This window comes from Athene cunicularia, assembly GCF_003259725.1.
Source record: "Athene cunicularia isolate RWA chromosome 2 unlocalized genomic scaffold, athCun1 chr2_part1, whole genome shotgun sequence".
NCBI lineage: Eukaryota > Metazoa > Chordata > Aves > Strigiformes > Strigidae > Athene > Athene cunicularia.
In genome coordinates, this window is record NW_020799095.1 from 123,082,144 (window position 1) to 123,104,265 (window position 22,122).

At 41.2% G+C, this 22,122-nt stretch overlaps 1 protein-coding gene across 2 annotated transcripts in view; it reads right to left on the reverse strand.

Moving 5' to 3' along the window:
• PAG1 (phosphoprotein membrane anchor with glycosphingolipid microdomains 1) overlaps positions 1-21,570 on the reverse strand; it is a 93,116-nt gene extending 71,546 nt beyond the window's left edge. The window contains exons 1-2 of one of the 2 annotated variants that reach the window (XM_026842166.1): positions 21,552-21,570; positions 10,673-10,733 (exon numbers count right to left, since the gene is read on the reverse strand). The gene's annotated coding sequence lies outside the window, so the exon portion shown is untranslated. The remainder of the gene's footprint in view (positions 1-10,672; positions 10,734-21,551) is intronic. The other variant, XM_026842167.1, reaches the window with a different exon arrangement.
• Between the last annotated feature and the right edge of the window lie 552 nt (positions 21,571-22,122).

A 22,122-nucleotide genomic window follows, 5' to 3' on the forward strand; every position in this document is an offset into this window, starting at 1 on the left:
TAAATCCATACTAAAGATGTAGTCTATCATGAATCAGCCTCTACTCAATATTAATACATACCTGGAAAATAAAAGCATTCCAAAAAGAACCCAGCCCTCCTAGACCCGGCCATGTCAATCTCTAATGTAGAAGGTGCTCAGTGGGGAAGAACATAAAATTTCACATATTATAAGGTAGTGATTTCATAAGGTAATGTCCTAATTATATTCTCAGGCTTGTTTTTAATCAAACTACTCTTTCAGCAGAACTAGTCCTGAAATAAAAGATAGTTACTGAGTTTAAAGAATTAACAGCTCTTGTATCTCACTGATATAGTAAAGTATTTACTAGTGGAGGATAATTTTTAGGGAATGTGCCCAGAGCAAAAAATAATTTACAGTTAAGTGTGTTACTGCTAGTTTAGTTAGATTGAGAGAGTGTGTCAGGCAAAAAGCCCATTTAATTCGAGGGGGATTTCTGCCTGATGTGGACTGCAGGATATATGCCAAGAGTATATGCTGTGAATAAGAACCGAAAATACTGCTCGGCTTCTTGCAGCACAGGAACATGAAAAGCTTTAAGGCAATCATTTGCAAAGGCAATTACAATATTCCTATCCCAAATGGTAGCTTAAACTTCATCCCACCCTACACTGGCATGTAGTGTGTAAGCCCTACATTTCAATAAAAGAAAGCAAATGCTTTTAACAGCACACTGAAGAGTTTTTATGAGATATGAGATCTACAGGAAGACCACTGTCCCTCAATAAACATTTGTTGACAAAATGTACTATTCCAGTTAATATAACCATTATTGAAATAATAAAAGATACTTTAACTTAAATTTTAAGAAAACTACTGGATAGTAAAAGAAGTAAGGTATTTTATGTAAAAAACCTCTTTATATTTCAATAGCATTGGTGTAAAAATCCTCCATACTTGCAGGTGTGGATGAACCTATTGTGGTCCCAGCACAAACCCACCCGAATCTGCCCAGGCTGATGCTCTCCCAACAGAAGCAGCCACAGGGGCTCAGCCGAGCGCTGTGGCAGGGTGCGGAGCGCATGACTCTGCCAAACGCACATGTGCAGCAAAACACACGCTGCCTCGAAAGCACAGCTCCTAAGGCCTGCAGTCCTGCCTCAGCCTGTCCTTGCAGCCCAGGCATGCATCACGCCCTCACGCGAAAGCTGGTGGTCTACGCAGTAGGGGTACATGAACAGAGGTGTTGAGGAAGGCTCCTATATTACTGATTTTCTGAGTACTGCCAGCCCATAGGATCGTGTTTCTTTCATTCCATAATCTGTAAGGCACTGTGGCAGGAGGCCTATGGAAGTGTTATGATTAAACTGGTGACATAGGTTCTGTCCAAGAGCTCCTACGGATGCTTGGGAAAACACTCAGACCTCCCGTTTCCCAAGCCCCTGATCCACAGCAGTGCTGAACATAAGCCTGCAAATGGAAGTGCTGGGAGATCTGATATTAAATACTAAGGAACACCACAAGCCTGTAAGAACAAAAGATACCTGTATTTCAGATCAGACATTCAAAATAAATAGAAATATTTTAAGATCATTCTTTATTAAGGACATATGCCTTCATTTGTCACCTTTGTCATAGGGTAACAACATTCATTTTGCTCACATGGGGCTGTAAAAAAAGCCTATGAAAGTCGTGGAGCACTGAGCCATCATAGTTATTTTCCCTTTCCTGCATTACACTAGCATCTAGGAGTCCCAGGCCAGGATACAGGCATGCTGGAGGCTGTACTCAGAGAGAACAAAAAAGATGGTTCTTGCCTCAGAGAGTCACATTTAAACATAAAGTAGGTCCAATAAGATATGGGTGGTTGACAAGGAAGTAGAGGGAAACAAAGAGACAGCATCAGTCAACACAAGAGGCAGTGCCTGTAACACATCACTAACCTACTTTTTTTTTTTTTTTTTTTCCCCCCAGGGATTATGGCAGAGAAGTGTTTAAAAGGGGTTTAAGAGGAGAAAATGAGGTTAAGTGTGTTGATGTCTGCCCACAGGTCATTCCTTAACTTCAGCAGTAGCAACAAATAAAGCCCATAGATGCTGGTTTGAATACATGGCAGGTCAATGATGAAGCTGATATTGCAGGTGAACTGGAGGGATGTATGGATGGGTGGGCCAGAAGAGCTTTGGATATGAAATCAGACTGCTTCTTACCACCATTTATCTAGATGAATATTACGGAAATGCTCACAAGAAACCAAATTTCTTTTTTACAGCAGATTTTAAAAAAGTAAAAGCTACACAAGCTATACGTAGACGATGCTTGACAGTGGACTGAGGGGTGGCATTGCTTCATGAAGACAGGCATCCCTAGAGTTGGCTCCTAAACACCTCTCAGTCCACAGACATCTCTTGAGGAAGACGCATGCCTTATTCAACATCCTTCACAGTTGATTTTTTAAGTCCAGGACATCATTAGCTAAGTTATCTTTTTTCATGTGTTACTATCTTCTAATGACTCCTAAAATATCTGTATGCAATACTTGGAAACTTCTGTGTTCCACAACTAATTTGGTCTTTTATAAATTGATTTATATATGTACTTGCTATTTAATACTGTTAGAAAATATTTCAGATAATATTTTTCCTGTTGTCTCCCTTCAGCCATTTTACAGAGAACAGAGGCATCTGGAGTCCATCTGAGCTCAGTAACCTTGGTCTTAACACACATTTGCCTTTCAGTAGACGACAGTCTTAACAGACTTTCATCCAGCTAACCTGTGAGATGGACTAGTATCTGCCAACCTCTTACTAAGCCTCTGAAAATATATATTTGTTTGGTGAGGCAAGGTGTTTCACCAAAGACATGCTGACATTAGGTAGATTATTGTTTAGAGAAAAAAAGGTAAAAATAGAAAAAGGCAACAGACATTTTCTTCCCAGTGGTTTTGAAATCAACCACTTTTCATCAAAAGTTCCAGCAAAACTCAGAAGAAAGCAATTCCAGGAACACAATAACATCACAAAGTTAAGGAAACTCTTTTTGATTTACTGTATTCGCATAAACCTTAACAATGAAATGCCTGTAAAAAAATATGGCTTATCTTTCATCTTTTTGCTTAGTGCTCTTCACTATATTCTTTAAAAGCTAGTAAGAATCAACACCCAAAGGAAAGCCAATAGGTAACATAGTAGCTTGCTAATGTATCGCTGTCCTAAATAACTGTAGGTTGGAAAAGCACGGTGTATCGCAGCATCCTGATAACAAGATCACAGTCTCCTGTCCAGCCCAGGCACTCGTTCACAGCGAGCAATCCCACAGAGCGTCGTCGGGCTCTGGGAGGGTGGCATGGCTTCCCAGGCTCCACGGGCTGCAGGGATGACATCTCCACAGATTCGAATGGGGATGTTGTGCTCAAATGAGGAAGGACCCAGCTGCTCAGAAGTAACACAATGTGAGTGTCTCAGCCTGAAGCTGAATTCTACCCCACAACTGGGCGTCTACACTCCCTTCAGACTACAGCATCCTATAAGGCTCTTACAAGATGGAACTTACATTACAACAAAATAAGCCTCCAAAATAAGTTAAATGGACCATGTCCTAAAAGTAGCTACTTCCCTCCCTGAATAGAGGGAGACCTCGGGTGACCAGCTTTGGCGCAGACATCTCTGCCTGACTGTCCTGAAGAGCACTCCAGGCTGGTGAAGCAGAAAATGTGTGTATTCATGTTTTAGTGCTTTATCTGGGGCTGGGTATTCTTCTGCTGTCAAAAGCAAAGAGCTACGATCCTGACAATGGTAATGACAGACCTAAATTAAGAAAATAGAGTTCAGAGAGGCAGAGAGATGTAGTTGAGCTTTGGATGAACAAACCTCATTAACTGACTGGCTACTAGCTATCTAAATAGATTAAAAGAATTATTATTATAGCTCTAGTTTAACAGTTTGGAAAAATGGCATTTAAATTCCTACTTAACATTCAGACATCCTTAACACTATGTAGTACATTTCTTATTTAAAACCTGATTGTAAATATATGGTAACTCTTGCAAGTTAACAGCAGCATTCAGAAGTTTTGGCAAGAGCAAATCAAAATGCCTCCATTTTTGAGAAATGAAGTATTTTCATGACTTCATGTTCTCATCAGACAGCAACCATAAAAAATGTGCCCATTGCAACATGTACAATAGCCCAGAAAAATGTCATTTTTTGTACACTTTCTTCAGATTGAGTCAAATGAAATCATATTTTCAAATCCATGAAAGACAGTCATTTGACAACACTGCAGTACTTCCCCCAATGCCATCTTCATTTGTCAGAACACTAAATGTGAAAGTGCATACATTTGACTTCCTAGAAGATATCAATGAAATAGCATATTTTCCCCTTCCTTTTAAAGACTACTTCCTGGGAGAAAAAAAAACCAAACCCAAAAACATGTGCATGCTTCAGACACTCTTACTTATTCTGGATGGACTCAGACTACGCTGTCCCAGTTGAGTGATTTAAAATTGCATTTATTGTGATGTTTCATGATTGAAGAGGTCAAAGCCTTCCCTAGGGAAAACAACTATAAGGTTTTCTGCAGACCAGTTTAAGGAATACGTGTTAACTTCCTAGCTTCATGGTTAATGTGTGCCTTGGTTTCACTGTAAATAACATGACCTTCTTATTATCCAAGAGAAAGACAGTAACTTTCATGTCTATAGACTAGGAATTAATTATTTTCTTATGTTTCCCCTCCCCCCTCAAAATATGAAAAGCAAATTTTGAAATTCCCAACCCTATATATCAAAGAACATTCAGGTTCAAAGTCAAGTACTAGAAAGTCAAGAAATGCCAGAACAAATTTACTTCATCTCCCTCGTGTTTATACATTTTATTTGTGTTTATACAATGAAATATTTAATTACATGATGATGTGCTTTTTTTCAACTGCATTATCTGCTTAAATGACAAGAAACAAATTCCATAGTGGCTTGATTTGACGAGACATTCAGATGTCTATCTCATTTCAAATATAATACTTCAATAATTAAAGTTACATATCTTGCTGAGAGAAGTATAAGGTCAGATAAAAATTCTCCTAAGAATACCTGTGAGTTCAGGGTTTGTTTTTTTTTTAGTAGACAAAACATTTTTGGAAATAAAACATGTTTTCCACCAGGAAATACTTCTTGACAGTATGCTGTAATTTAATTTTGAATGAACAAAACAGGAACAAATCTCCTTTTGCCTAATTTTTTTTTCAAACAGGTCTACCACAATGAGTAGCTTATCAAAATATTTCCACTCACACTCCAAAAATACCCGCTATTTATTATTTTAATCTGCTGTACAGACATCGGTCTAACACTCAATTACAGTAAGTGGTTATGAATCATGCACATTTTAGGAAAATCTGCCTCTCTGAACAACATTCAGGTTTTAAATCTTTATTGATAAAAATATCTTACTTCCAACAGAAATCTACATGCAAATGTGAAAATCAGGGCTAAAGCAGCAAGCTTGCTTTATGGGTGAGAGGTGTCTGAGCTTGGCTAGTTGCCGTCTCTGACTACTTCCACCTTGGCTCGGTTAATTGGAATAAAGATGAATGAAAATTTAGGCCTGCAGTTTTAATAGTAACTATTTGTTATTTAAATTTCCTTTTCCACACTGAACGATCGCAAGAACGTGTGCTCAGAATTAAAAGGCTGCTCTTTAGCATCAGCACATTGATTTCTTGGGGTCCTTGCAAAGCTTTTCACATTGTTTCTGGGCTACAGCTCTACACCCCTCTAACTGCCTGTCAGACATCATTTCTGCTTTATGAATAAATAATATGATGCCCAGGGGAAATGTTGGGCTAAGACAAAAAAATCAATATGTGTCTAGCACGTGTTAGGCAGTTGTTCAGCTGAAGACTGTCTCAAATATGTAGAGTAATTTTAATAACAAAACAAATGCTTTCTAAACTGAGCTTAAAGGAGGGTTATTAAGAAAGCACTACCGCTATGCCATTGCATATCCTATTTGAAGAATAATAGTATTTTTCCCTTAAAATGTGAATAGATATTCTGATTGCAAAGTGTTTGCTGAGTACTTATCTACAAATTTCAAATATTCATGTTACAGAGATACAGTAGCAACTGATTTTTTACTCTGTTCCTTCTGGAGTAGTTTCGGTGCACATCTGCATAATAAATCTGTTATTACAACTGACTTATTTTTTTATTTCAAAACCACCCCCTTCCAAAATTGCCTTATAGGGTTTTTTTTTTTTGCAGAGGGCTTGGGATCAAAACTGAAACAAAAGCAGGGTAAATTAATCATTCATGCAATTCTATAATTGCTTTAGTTATTCCTGCAATGTTAGCCTATTTTCACAGCCATAGCAGTTTGCTGGTCTGACACTACCACTGCAGCCCTCCAGCTGTAAACCCAACACAGCAATATCTGAATCTCTCCGCTTCTACAGGATGGGTCTATATAAGATGGCCTTAACTGCTGTCATGAAGCAGTTATTTAATTCCTTTATATTATGTCTGAGAAGGGCAGGTTTTGTTAAACACACAATATAGTGAGCAGCATCAGTAGGAATCATTGTCCGCTTGTTTCCCTGCACCTTACTGAAGGTGGACCTGCACAAGCTTGACTCCTGTACCTCCGTCCTTCCACCTCTGTGTCCTCCAGCACCAGGAAAGCTTGGGCTGTGCCAGGAGGCACCGCTCAGCCCCCGACAATGGCGTGTGTCACCTCCCATCCCAGCTCTCCAAGGGCCAGCGGGCCTGAAGTCTCATGGATCCTCACCTCCCTAAAAATACTGCCTTTCCACCATGTTCCTCGCAAACATCAACTTCGTGCTGGAAACCCATGAGAAGGTGGATGGGTTATTTTGGGACAGGGGGCAAGCAGCCAGTGATCGGTGCCAGCAGCCTTCACAACAGTCACAGGCATTCAGGCTCAGCAGCACGGCCATGCAAACAGCAAAGGAGGAAGAAAACTAAGAGGTAAAGGCAAGACAGCAAGCTGTAGTCAGACCCACAGATGACCTCTGAGATCACTGACTCCATGTCACCAACATCCAGCCCAGGGACATTGCTCTCAAAGGGGTTTTCTCACACCCCCCTGCTGTTATGCAGACCTTCTGGTGCAGATCCTCCCCTTGGGAGCATGCTGACAAGGGGGCTCCTCCTGTTAATGTTCAGTGTAATGAAAAGCCCAAACTTCATGTATTTATGACCCTTTCAGACTGAGGAGCTGCAGCTGAGTGCCCTTGCCCGGGGGTGCTTACTCCTGCAGAAGAGCTGGCCATCTGGAAGGGCAATCTAAAGAAAGCAGAGGGGAAAACCTGACATCTCAGGGAAGCAAACCTGCAGACACACAAAAGCTACCACTGACGGCAGCAGATAGATAAAAGAGATGTCTTGAGGCTCTCACTAGCCGACATGGTGGAGCCCATTAGCATCAAGACAGATAGAAAATGCTTTTACCAACACAAAGAAAGTGAAATGCTAAAGGAGAGGAGGCTTTCCGAAAAAAAGAAACCAAAAAAAAACACCCAACAAAAAACCCCACAAATGAGCAAAGAAAACCCCAAAACCCCTGAAACCCACACAAGCAAAAAGGATAAGGCTCAGGACAAAGCTTGTGGGTTTTTTTTATTTATGCTGAATATATACAAACCCCAATCCCTGGGCACAGCAGCAGATTGTTTGCATGTGAACATTATTATGGAAACAGGCAGAATGGAAACTAAAAGCCTCTAGAGCAGCTATTCCTGGGTAACTTCCAACACAGGCAAGCTGTAAATTTGAAGCACCAAACGACACGTCCCATGCACCAAAGCCACCCCGAGAGAAGTGCCTCTTTGCCCCTTCTTGCTGCCTTTCTGTTAGCGGGCACGGCCAGGCTCTTGACAGTGCACCCACAGTCTTGACAAGAGCTCAGATGCCACCAAGCCCTCTCCTATTGGCACCCAGCTCACACGCTTTCCTTCAGCCACACACCTCATGCCTCCACCAAGCTCAGCTGTTCTGCTACAGAAACCTACCCAAGAGACACCTGCCCTGCTCTTCACCCTCACATGTCCATCACCCCACAACACCTATCACAGGAAGCTGTTGTTCCTCCACTTCTAACAAAATGACTGCACAACGTGTATTTCTGCCAAACCTTATGTGACAGGACCACTTGACCAACGACTATTTGACTTGCATTTCTTATACTTTTTATGCTATTTAAATGAATAATTACACTTCCTAAAACTGACACTGGCTGTAACCTCTCGACCTCAACGTGGCAGAGCCATACAAGCCTCAGGGAGAAATACCAGGACACGTCTGTGCGTGCAGTACCTGAGAAGATGTGGTCGCACACGGAGACACTCTCAGCTGCCTGACTAGCTGAACAAAGACCTCAGTTCACCCACCTCCTTTATCACTGGCCACACTTGCCTTCTCTACCTCCATCTGAAGGTACTTCCTTAGGTCACTAAACCACACCTGTCAAGTGACCCATGGAGGGGTTGTTTGTTTTTTACACAGTCAAAAATCCCACACTGCCAGGCTAAAGTTTGATACTACTTCTCCACCAACACAGCTAGTTGAAAGGATCCTGCCCTCAGTTTCCAGCCTCGCTCAAGGCCAAACAGCTGTTTCTTGGCAGTACTATAAACAGGATCAGAAAAGTACATCCAGATTTTTAAAAGATCCTAGAACCCAAATAAAACAATCTTTTTTTCAGCTCTAAGATTCCTGACTTTTTTGAACTGGAAGGATAATTAGCTGGACCTACAGCTGTGCTCTGATGACACTGCTTCACTAACACTGATGGAGGATTACATGGCATGATAACCTGTTCACAGTTTCTGATTTCCTGTGAAAGAGTTCAGGTTATCTAGGTCCTTCAGACATGCATCAGAATCATCAACACATTTTTATTGCAATCAGAATTTCCAAAATGATGAGCTATTCAAGAGGGAAGAGAGAAAAAACACTCACCTTTCAGAAGTGTTTAATTTCCAGATTTGAGAATCTTTTACAGAGAATGAGAGTTCAGAACTAAAATGCTCCACCTTTGACAGATTTGAAGACAACTATCACAGTTCTCTGGCTTTCACAAGGTAAGTCTCCATAGCATAAGTGGTATTAAATTGCTTTTACATTATTATTTCTAAGGTGTCTGGTCAAGCTCGTGGATTTCTATGTTAATTTTCAAGACAAATACTACCAAGAAGCAAAGTTTCTATGAATCATAAGTCAGTTATATGTATGAATTTTTCATGGGCTCAGGACTTGTGATTGAAGCATCTCTGCATTATGTACCGATAACAAAAAGAGTCTGAGAGAGGGACTCACGAGTATACCTACACAAACTCATACAACCAGTCACTGTAGCTCAGCAGGTACCTGGTCAGACAAGTTGTGGTAACCTAGTAAGTTACAAGAGATGCGCTTTCCATTTCTGCAAAGAAGTTAAACCAGTATGCTTGCCTGAGCAACTTTCCTTTAGGAAAATCTAGGAGCACGTACCGGGTCAGTTAGTGCAATGTGATTACTTTAAAAGTTTTTTGCTTGTGGTTATTATCAATATGTTGTGAGTAAAGATCACCTGCATGGTACGTGGCAGCAAAGCACTGGTTACACAGAAAGTTTCAAGGCTATCACTGTGCTAAGAAAGGGACTCGAAATCTTCCCAGTATTTCTCAACTCAGCCATAAATTGTGTGCATTACATACAACCAAATCCAGTACTGTATCATCACTTATTAGAAATAGCCATGCAGCAAGGGCTGGGATACTTGGAATAAAAACTGAGTGTTTAAACATTCACCATCTGACAGGTGTTGGGAGATGATAATTATTTAAGTGGCAAGCCAATACAAACTTGATGTTGCTCAGATCTCATCCGATCTCCAGTAAATGAATGCAACACCAGCCTACACACTGAAGACTGGATCTTCTTGGTACCAGATAATGCTTTGCAAACTGCACACCCAGACTAACTTCCTAACCACAGTATTCTTTTCCGTACTCTCTGCAGTGGAACATGAAATATGAACCCCCAGCTGTCTATTTTGTTATTTAGTTTCTGTCCATACCCATGGAGACCTCATTAACTATGCTTTCAAAACAGGCTTTGAAACAAGTAAATGTGATATATAGGTCTGCGGCATCTACAGCCATTGCAACAGCAGAAACAGCTTTTAAGAACTTGGCAAAGTGAGAAAAGATGGTGATTTCCAGCGAGGTGGTGATCGCGCTGCTTGACCAACACAGATCCACTGACCAAAACTCCCATCGTCTGGGGCAGGAAAGCCTGTGCCACTGCTGCAGAGTACGCAGTGCCTCTCACACAGCTCCAGGAAGACAACCAGTTAGAACAGCAGGATGCTGAGGGTTAAGGAAAGACCTTCTGAATGACCCAAATCTGGCTGATTTTACCTTTCAGCTGGGACTGGTACGGCTGCTTTTTAAAACATGAAAACAATAACTGCATTTTCAAAATTTATCATGTTTTTATTTTATACACACACACACCAGCAACCTCACACAGCATACCATGGCTCATGAAGCTGTAAGCAACAGCTTCTGTAAAAGCCACTTGTAACATTGCTGCTACCCAATAATTGCTTAGCGCTGGCACCTTCATAAATTACAGGGGTCTTCAGAAAACTGAACTAAAGCCAAGCCGACCACCACAGGAAACAAAAAGCAGATGCATGGTAATTACCTTGGAGTCTCTGCTGAGCTTGATGTTCAAGTGATACACAGTACTGACAAAACGGTTCCTCCTAGAAAAAAAAAAATAAAAAAAATTGAATTCAATTATGCCACGCTATGAGAATATAACAGACAATATCCATTCTCCTCTCTTCCTTCAAATTTAAAATCATATCCAGAGAAAAGTACTTTAGAAGAAGGTTTCCTTTCTGCATATAAAATACTTGGGAATAACTATTACAGTTTTTAAACTCCATTTTATTATTTTTGTCTGTTTACTATTTTCTGACTTTCAAAGCTCTTATAAAGAAGTTAGGCTGAGAAATAGGACATTTTTATTCTCTTATCTACATAATGTTGCCAATACTATGGATTTCACGGACCAAATCAGAAATGAAGGCTCCTATATGTAAAGCCAGGGTAGTTTATAGCCATGCAGTGACAGTATCTTCAGAGAAATTTCTGCATCTGCTGAAGTTTTATGAGCAGAAACTCATTGTTACTTAGTAACTGTATTGGTTTGGTATCTAAAGCAAGAGCATCCAGGTCAGTGCTGAGAGATTCCCAAGGAACAGAGAGAGGTAAAGAGGTTACAAACTTCATTAGCACCAGCCTTGCAACACATACTTTTAGTTATGGGATAACAGGGTGGCCATGTGGTTGCAATCAATCCTACAATGCCTACATAATAAAAATGTCAAACTTCTCAGACTGATTTTCTTACCATTGCCTACATGAAACATTAAACTAACTTGGTTTGTAAATTGACTTAGCTAGAAGACAGTACCTTTCTTTCTCTGGATGTTTATTTCAGACTAAAAGGGTCTTACACCATTAACTTCATAAGGAACCAGCTTGCTATAGTATTGTAAGACTAGTTTAAACGAAAGTTAGAGCAATAAGTACATTAGGCTGTACAGTGGGATTAGGAAATGTAATACAACCAAAGTAAGCAGAAATAGATCTAAAACAGACTATGTCTGAAGTAATATGCCATTTCTCCTACACCATTAATTTTCAGAAGAGACTCAAGTCTCTAAAGCAGCTTAAGAAATTAGAGATACTGTCAGGCTTGTTCAGACCACAGAAGCATATGTACTGATTCAATAACTTTCTTCTGATGTAAACCCAAATTAAAATCAGTATAAGCACATACTACAACTCAAACTTTTTGCACAGAGACACAAATAATTTCTTTTTTGTAAGCATTAACCAGTTGCTTTGCTCATTCATCCCCCCCCTTACTGGTGTAGTCTACTAAAAATAAAGCAGTGCAAGCTCCTGGAGAACTGTTGCTTAGCTACATTCTCAATTATCACAATGCTGGCCTTACTCATTCAGCATCAAGGTCAAAGCAATTGTTTCGTTACTTTAATGATGGAGTATCCTGTTTATAAAAATCTTATCTGTTTCCTACTTGGTAAAATATTGCACACTTCAGTCAATCATTGTTGGTGAGTCCTCCAAAGAGACAAAGTGTGAGAACATAACTAGTAGTGTTAATTTTTTCCCTTAACAGAGAGCTTTTTTCCCAACTCCACCCAGAATGCCAACAGCCTCACACTGACACACAGACAAGCAATTACACCAACATTTTTTTCCTTCTTTGCTGTAGCCAGGCAAGTATGGCAGAAAGGCAGTAGTTGTATATTTATTCCTATTCTTCCTCCCATTCAATGAAAAGCATAAGTAAAGCAGCAATTTTTAATTAGCATGTATCTCTAGTCAGTGTTGTGGGAAAGCTAAAGAAAAGGAGTTTCCCCATCAGTTTTAAACATGAGAAGTTTTTGGTTCCTCTTTGCCTTTGAGGGCAGGTGTTCAGCTGCAAAGACTGTGATTCTCCCCATGCTAGTCCAGGCTGCTGAATATTTCATAGCCCCTGAGAAATGCAGCTGTAATCAACTTGCAAATAATGAAATGGGCAGTGATAATAGAGCAGAGGTAAAGTGTGCCATTAGAAAGCATCAGTACTTTGGCTGCTGCTGTAGACTTGCTGTAATAATTTATCAGGTTATTTGATAAAATAATAATGCTATCAACTATGAAATCAAAATGAATGCTATGCCAAAAAAATCAGAAAATGTCTCAGGTGGCTAATGTGAATAGCAAAGAGAAAAAATCAGAAAGAGTGCCAAAGGAATCACATTCAAGACCAAAATTCCATTAAATGTATTAATGACATGCCAATTACACACAGCCATGTTTGGGTATTAATAGAAAAGTAAGTTCACAAAAGTTACTTAAGGCAGGAAAAGTTTTATAATATTAAACGAAAGTATTTAAGAAGCAGTAAACATGTTCATTTTAATCAAAGCTTGTGGAGTAACCCAGCTGCTGCCCTAAATTCTTTGTAACAGGATCTTGAGGTTTGACATTTGGAACCTCAGATGTTTATAGTGTCCCTCTGTATTGTTTAGCACTGGCGAGCACTGAAAGACAGTGAAAGACCAACAGTGAGATTACTATAATGGCATTTCCTGAAGATATGACATGAGCTATGATTAAGAATTTCATGTTGAAAACCAGGATTGAGCAAGAACTGAAATGAAACGGGCAGTGATTGGGCAGATAGCAAGACGTACCTGTGAATTATGCAGGGAAGCTCCACAGAAAGTAATTCTTCATTTCACTTCAGAAACTCCCTAAAACCTGATCTTTCCTGATCTGCCTCAGGTTTCTGAGGAACAAAGCACTGACTGCTTGTACAAACATAAGTTAATGTTCCAGATGAGGCTACAGGAGTTATGTGGTAAATGGGGCAAGTTCATACACAACCACCCATGTGGACAGACAGTGAGACAGCCTACATGAGTATTTCCTAATAACAAAGATGACCTTTACCCATCTTTATGAATCTGGATGGAGAGGTGACTTGGTCACTAACTCTACCCTGATCTACGGTGATAGGGTAAGCAGTCTGTATGTAGGACAGTGTTACCTCAAATTACTTTCTAACCTCCTCCAGAGCAAGGGGAGCAGTGACTGAGGCAAATGTGGTCTCACAGGCACGGCTTTTGTTAACCTCATGGTCTGCTCTGTATTGTTAGCACAGGTGAATTCCACTGCACAGCCAGTCAGTGTCCAGACTGTAAAATATTAGACTAGACTAGACTAGAACAGAACAGAATAGAATAGTTCAGTTGGAAGGGACCTACAGTGATCATCTAGTCTAACTGCCTGAGCAATTCAGGGCTGACCAAAAGTTAAAGCATGTTGTTAAGGGCATTGTTCAAATGCCTCTGTGATCGAGGCACGGACCACCACACCAGCCTGTTCCAGTGTTTGACCACCGTCTCAGTAAAGAAATGCTTCCTGATGTCCAGTCTAAACCTCCTCTGGCACAGCTCTGAACCGTTCCTATGCATCCTATCACTGGATACTAGGGAGAAGAGATCAGCACCACCCTCTCCACTTTCTCTTCTCAGGAAGCCACAGAGAGCAATAAGGTCATCCTCCAGTCTCCTTTTGTCCAAACTAGACAAACCCAGAGCCCTCTGCCGCTCCTGACAGGACATGCCTTCCAGCCCTTTCACCAGCAAACAGCTGGCAAAATCAGCTGTATTTCAAGTGACTCTATGTGATATGCAATTGTGGGGAAAAGCAGATGAGAAATAAGCACAGCGCTCCAGGCTCACCTGTTGGAAATGCAGCATTCCCCCAAAAGTGCCATGTGGCAGGTGGACCCTCCTACTATGGACCAGAACATGCTCCACTGCAGAAAACGGTACAGACTGTCTCCTCCAGCCCGCATTTCTCCAGACACTAGAGGAAGCCCTGCTGAACCGTGATTCCCATGGCTGCACCTTCCTTTCTTGTTCTCCCTCTGAGCAAGGACTGACACGCATAGCTGCTTTCTGATGGTTACACGCAGGTAACATGCCACAGTGGCAGGCAATTTACAGAAGGCTGACGTTGGCTCCATTAGTTAACTTTCTGTACTCACAAGAATAAGCTGAATCTTATTCCTAGAAATTAAAGGAAGATCTGGATGGAGGACTGCTGGTAGGGTCACATGCAACACTGCACATTGAAAAGAGAAGTCTTGTCAGGTTGCTCAATGGGATACTGCAAACACGTGTGCAAGCACGAAGCCAACAGTAGTGGGAAACAAAAATTGCTACGCTCTTTGAGAAAGAACCTCTACATTCAGGAAAGACTTCAATTTATGTCAGCCTAATCATCTTTTATATGTTTCAAAAAGTAGTTCATAGAACCTCCAAGAATCCAAGCAGACTGTAAAATAAATTAACGAAATTGATTAACACATCTTTTTCCTTCAGTCCCTTTGTACTTGCTATGTTCTCTACATGGATACTCTTTATTTTCATTTCCCTCTTCAACAGCAACAGATACAGAAGGTGGATAGGTTTAATACTGCCAAAGAAAATCTGGTGTACACATGTTCAGTGCAGCAGGGAGAAATCAGCTCTCTCTAACATCCCAGAAACATCACCTGTCACTCTGAAAGAAAGTGGTGTCTCAGGGTAATACTGCACTGGAGTAATTCCCATGCTTTGATAATCAAAGGACTCCTCCTAGTGTTATCTTCCATCTGCCAGAGAAGAGATCACACAGATAGACTTTCCAGCCAGATGGAGTCACCAAAAATTCTCTTCATCTATCAGAAAGCTCAGACATAACTGAGATGCACTCATTCATATTCTCCTGCTCACCCTCCTGAAAATACCCAAAGATAAATTACTCAGACAAACTCAGATTTAGACTTTAAATGTCACAGGCAAATCTTATGCAGCTCATTTTTCCTTTCACTTTTTTTCCCGGCATGAAAGAATTATTCTTACTAACAATTCACTGAGGATTGTGTTTTCCTTTTACTATTTGGAAAAAAGTACAACATGACAGACAGACCTTGTACAGTATGAGGCTGGCATAACTTCTGAGTTTATCCATTAAAAAGCCAAAAATCTATTTCAATAGTTGTGAATTTTCTGCAGTATTGCCAACCCTCTTCTGGATATCAGCATCACAGTCTGACCCTTTCTATAAAATGGGAAGGCTATGGTGATAGAGGGTCCTGTAATTTGTGAGGTGTCTTTTTTTTTTTTTTTAATTTATGTATATATAACTAGTTTTGGAGAAATGATGATTAGGATATATATAAAAATAAATAAATATATGTTATATACACAGACACATGGAGTCCTACCATCAAGGGACTCCCAAACAATCTCCAACTCCAAAGCGGGGTTCTCACTCCCTGACTGACTCTTACAAGTCACAAAGGCAGGCAGCAATTCACTGCTCACAATTCTCCTTCTCCTTGGACAAGTGACTCTGCTGGGAACCTTGTAAAATTTGCAGAATCATATTAAATTTTCCCCAAGACTATATATTTGCCAACATGTTGAGAAAAAGGACTTGGAAGACTGTAATGGCATTTCCTGATGATAAGTGCCAGAGGTGAGGCTGGCAGCAGTGCTGCTTATTACAGCTATTTGGCACTTTCCCCTTTTCGGACCCACTTTCAGCTGTTAAAAAATGCAGCCTCTTGCTAAATGTCACTTCGGGTATCTCCATTAAAATGATGCACATGTTGCCGAAAATAAAAGACAAAGAGAAGTATTTTTCACTGCCCAAGTTAAAAGGTCTTGGCATCCTTTTTCTTTGACAAGCTCTAGTATCTTTACTCTTTGAAGCAGGGATTTGACATGACCTAGGAAAAAGTATGTCTGAGAGATACTTTTTACTGCCTTCTGAAATGGGAAAGGTGTAATCCTGTGAAAACAGGAAAAAGAGTGATGAAACAGGAGAAGAGTATGGAAAAGAGGGGAAAATTGGGACTGAAAGGTAAGTGAGGAAAATGATGGATGAGAATAAGCAAGGAAAGTTGGCTGGGGAGTCAGAGAGAAAAGCAGGATAGAGGGTGAGATAGTCGCTCTAAGCAAAAGCTAAGCAGAAAAAATGGGTGAAAAAGGAGAGTGCGATCAGAAACTATTTGGATGAGAACAGGGTGAGCTGAGACCCATCCAACATGCAGCTGGTACAAAGGGAAATCTGCATTGGCTTGGCAGAGACAGGAGGACACAGAGCTGAGGCTGCAGTAACAGAGACCTGAGAGTTGTATGGGAGGCTAGAAACAATGGAGAGTCAAGCAAAAGACAGAGAAGTAATACAAATCCATTTGGGCAAAAAGAGAAAATGGACAGACTGCTAAAATAGGAAGAGTAGCTATGGATGGAAATACACCTAGGAGAGTTGTAAAAGTGGGGAAAACAGGCAAGAATAAGGCTTAGGAAAAGACAAATGACATAGGGGAAGAAAGAAACAGGTCTAATCAAAAGGAGAAGGTCAGAAGAGACCATCTTTTGGCAGAATGATGCAGAAGAGTCTGTACCATTAAAGCATACTCCCCTCCAGAGTAAAGTCCATGAAGGAGCATAGGTATGTAGCCACAGTAAAATATACACTTTGGGGACATCTGGGCTAGAACATATCTTTTGCTTTACTTCATTTCTCAGCTCTGCTGGCACCAATGGCACAAAGCAGTAGAGTAATAAAATGGACTGATATTACAGGGTAATTCTTTCAAAATATGAAATGGTAACACTCTGTGCCTGTTAATGATGTGATACCAATTTGCATAAGCTATGGATTTTGTTCAAATTGTCTTCTTTAGACACAGCAATGACTCAAGGGTCTGCCACAGGGAGTCCTTACTCCCAGTGGAAAACCAGACTGGCCTGCCCCATAATCTCTGACACTCAGTGTCTGCCAGAGGCTGTGAGGACTCAGCTACAGCTCTGCAGCATGTTGACGCCTCCCATCCTTGATTGTACCCCAGGTACAACCATAGGGGTGGAATAAATGACCCTCAACTTCTGCTGGACAAGACAGGGATAATGCAATGCTGGCAGACTGCAGAATAACGAGACAAACAAGATGGGTGACCAGATCTTTTTGGTGCTTGTGATGGAAGGATAAAAAATTCTCACTGAAGTAAACAAAAATCTGAAACTTGCCAAGCAATATTCAGGCACTCTTGTCACTATGCCCCTCCCCAGGTTTCCCAGTGAAGCAGGGATGTGTGGGGCTTCCTTTGAACCCCACACTCAGATGCCATCCCTGCAGAACCATGTTGCAGGGGAGGAAGAGAGACAAGAGGCAGAACACCCGCCTTGGTCATGCCCCGATCAGTCACACGTGCTGTATACCCACATCCAAGTGCTCCTGGGTCCACTGGTCTAAGTGTGCCCTTAGTTATTTCCATGGTAACTGGCAGGTACACAACCACCCTCCCTTCATGCTGTATTCTCTTTGTGCATTTTAATTCATGGAGCTGGCATGCAGAGTCCAGGAAAAAATGACAGTGAGATTTACTTCTTTACTGAAAAAGCTGCAGAGGTGGTGTTGCTGATGGCTGCTGCTAGAGTTATAGATGCATCAGGTTAAAATACTGCTCTGAAAACCTTTCCCATGACCCACTACGGAAGTAGTTTTTAAAGCAACTCAGCAATACACTTAGATGTCAACAGCAGCCTCTTAGCAACTGGAAAAAAAGTGTGTGTGGGAGACTTCACTGCTGCCTGATGCAGTTGTTCCAATAAAGTCGAATTTCATATAATCAGCTAGAGCAAGTTCAAGGGAAGGTCTGGTGTAGGGAGGGAGATAGGAGAGGTAAGAGAATATGCAGCAGTCATCCAAAACCATAAAAGCCAATTTCCTGGTATTCCACATACCCATGAACTGGGACTTCCATGCCCAAATCACCCTTAAAGCCTCAGGCACCATTTTTTTCAGTCCTCACTTTAGCTAGAGAAGTCCTGTTACAGATACTGAAACTGTACGACACAAAAAGGTATCTGCCAAGAGTTTAACCATGTGCACCTTGAAAGAAGCGCAGGACAACTTGAGCCTCCCCTCTTACTCAGACCACTGGCCAGTATAAAACACACACTATTAACAGCAGTATCTAATTTATGGATTTTCAGAATAAATTAAACAGCATAAGCTTATAAAAGCTTTCTCCCAGAATTTCCCCACGTCCTGCAGGGTAGTCTCCAACAACGTGTGATCTGGTTCACAGGTCTTGAGCTAAAAAAAGAGGTGAGGTTACTGTTTCCTATCTCCAGAGACCTTTCTGTAGCAATATCCCAGTAAATCTGAGCCACTCCTTGCCTTGAGGCTGTATCGCTGACTTCTGAAACAAAGAAACCAATTTCAGAAACTCTGGTAATTTTAGGAGTGTTTTATATTAACTAGGGAGTAGGTGATTTCCTGTAGATTCAAGAATATTGTTGCTGCAGCTTCTACCACTTTTTGCATTGTTGTTTTTTTGTTTTTTGTTTTTTGTTTTTTTCTTTATCCAAAGGCTGATCTGCTACCTCAAACTGCTCCCTTCCCTACATGGTCCAATGCAATGGTAATAGACTAAAGGTCTCTATGTTCCTCTGTAGTAATCTCCCATACCAATCTCATTTTAGAAGAAAATAAACACTGGAAAGAACTCTCCTCATAACAGAGGGATTAGTGGACTGCAAATTATTCCTTTAAAAGTGAGATACAGCAAAATGCAACTAATAAAATGGCTAGTGGCACAACAGCCAAAGTGCACTCTTCCCCAGCAGCCTAGACCCAACTGCAAGGCACCAAGGGTATGTGATATATTTAAGAATATTACCCAAACCCAGTTTTCTTTACCTTCCTCCTAATGGCCCAGCACAGACCAGCACTAAGTTGCCTGTGGAACAGAGAGCACAGCAGATGATCGTTGCACACTATGATCTTAGCAGCCTTGCCTTTAATTAGGCAGCACAGTTCAGAGCCAGTTCAAAAAAGGTGTCTTGCTAAGAAAATACCCTGCCTCTCAGCCACAGAGAGCTTGCTTGAGAAAATCTGCAGACAAAGATGAAAAATGTGGCAATTTAAAGGAGCAAAACTGGACAGTCAGAGCAGTTACCTTTTATCTGAAAATGATTCATGAGACACCCCTACAAAGTGTCAGACAACAGCAAAGCAGTTCATCTACTATTGATAACCCAGCATTCCCAAGCCATCAATAGCCATTTGAGTACTCCTAAAGTAAATTCAGCTTCATCGTCATTATTTTCTGTATTGAAAGACTGGGGACATATTCATAGATGTTTACGCAATGGCAAGAGAGCAGAGCATTGTATGTTTTATTACACTACGAAAGCAGAATACTGTTCAGACACTGCTAGTGTATAATTTCTGTCTCTCTAAAAGCTGGAAGGCAGTCATTAGCATCCTGGATCTGGCAAGTTCATATTATCTATCTGATAATTATAGAAAGATGGAGAAGCCTTCAAAAAAAAAAAAAAATACCCTCCAACTTCTGCATTTACTACACACCTGATCAAAATACTATCACCACTACCTAAATTAGCACATCTTTCCCATAAACCATTATTCAGAACACATTAACATTAGTATAAAAAGCATTAAATAAATATTAGAGGCCATACCAATGACATTTTATCTTTTCTTCCAACTTCAAAATATAAAACTATGCAATGACAACCTGAAGGCAGGAAAACACTTTATTGAGGGTGATGGCAAGCTAGGCTACATGGTAATTTGTCAGGCTTTACTAGCACAAATGAACACTACAATATAGCTCTAGTTTTTCAAAATACATATACCATTAGTCAATGCTATTCATACTGCAGCAGCGTCAACATGCTAAATACACACCGAAGGATAATCCCATCCTCCAGAGACTGCTGTAGAAAAGGACAGAAAGATGAGAGACAAGGGAGTGGGTTAGGGAATATATATGCATATGTATATGAAGTAATTGGGATGACTGGCCTATGTCTCATTATCTCATTTATTCATGCTTCAGGTAAAGGGGAGACAAGGAGGTGCCAGGAAGATTGCAGAAGCTGGGTCAAGATGGCTACAAAAGGAGCTGCAAGAATAGAAAGAGAAGTCAAACAGAGCACTGAAAGTGAGGCCAGGGAGGAGAGACCATGAATGAAGAGGTTCAGCCAAAAACAATGATTGGGAATTAAAAAAAAATACTTCATATTGTATAAATGCAAAGCTAAGAGCGCTGGGAGCAGAGGGGCGCAGAAAAAGTCTGTGAGGTGCTTTGGTTGCTCTGTTCTTGGGCAGAGGCTTCACACCCTCCAGCAGCTCACAGACCCCCAGTAAGCCCCACGTCATAGCCTGAATCACACCGACCGAAACGGCAGGGCTCCTTATCTTTCCAGCTTACACGCCATTTTAATTACACCGGTTGTGCTGGCCCTCGGCGAGTTGTCCCAGCGGGGGCCGGCTGCCTGGCTCAGGGGCAGTGCGGATAACTGGGGTGTCCCCAGGGAGCCCCCTTCAGCCCCTGACTCTCTCCCTGCCCCCATCTGAGCTGCAGCACCACCGACCCCCACCCCAACCCCTGCCTGCTCCCTTTTCTTTAAAGAAGGCTTGGAGTTAAGGTAAGGCTACGAAGGCTGTAGAAAAAGCACATCAGCACACGCACCCTGCTCCCCACTAATTCCCAAAACTACATCAACAAACAAACAGATTCAATTACTGAGGTAGGTGCTAGCCCAATTCAAGGGGATTGGTACATGTTATAACAAGTTGCTGGAGTCACAGCCTGATCGCATTTACATGAAGAAATCATTTTATGCAAATCCCTTATCCATGAGTGAAGGCCATACAGGAGAGGAGAAACAGCACTGTACAGAGATCCATGATGCATGGCAGATGGGCAATTCAAGATAAATCATAGAGTTCAGGTATACAAGATATATAACCTGGGGAGAAAGTGTGTAGCTTCAAAGTAATGAATTATTTATAAATAATACAGTCTTCTCATAAAATATCCAAAAGGTCAGGCACCCATTTTCCCCATTATTTTTTTTCACTTACACAAATCAGAGGGAAGCTGAAGATGAGTATCTTACCAAGAATGAGTTTGTTTTGGGGGAGGATTGACTTAGATGGTGGAGTTAGTTGGGGGCTTGCAGGCAGGATGGTAGGCAGAAGGACTGCTCTGCCCACCCACCTGGGAACAAAGCAGCAGAAGTCAAAATAGGGAGCCAGAGTGGACTGAGAAGAGAAACTGTCCCCCTGGAAGCTCACACCCTCCCAGGACTGTCACTGACAGTCTGTTCAAAATCACCACTTGCTTTCTGCCAAAATTTTCAGGGTTTTTTAAGTGAAATCCAGTGCTCAGATTCACAAATCACAGCTGCAGCATCCATGCGTGTGGTGTTTTCTGTCAGCAGTGCTGGCTCTTCAGAGCTCTGGCTATGATCTGCACAACACATGTTGACATCTCTGTATTCAATTCTCCAGCTTCTTTCAGCACTTCTGCTGTGATACCTCAGTGGTCTGACACCATCTCATCTTCATTACCCAATGCAACAGCTGCCCAAATTCCCCTGCAATGACCAATTCAACCAACTTCTCACCTTTCTGATGTCCTGCCTGGTGACCCCGCATACCCACCAGCAGTCCTACAGGTATCCACCT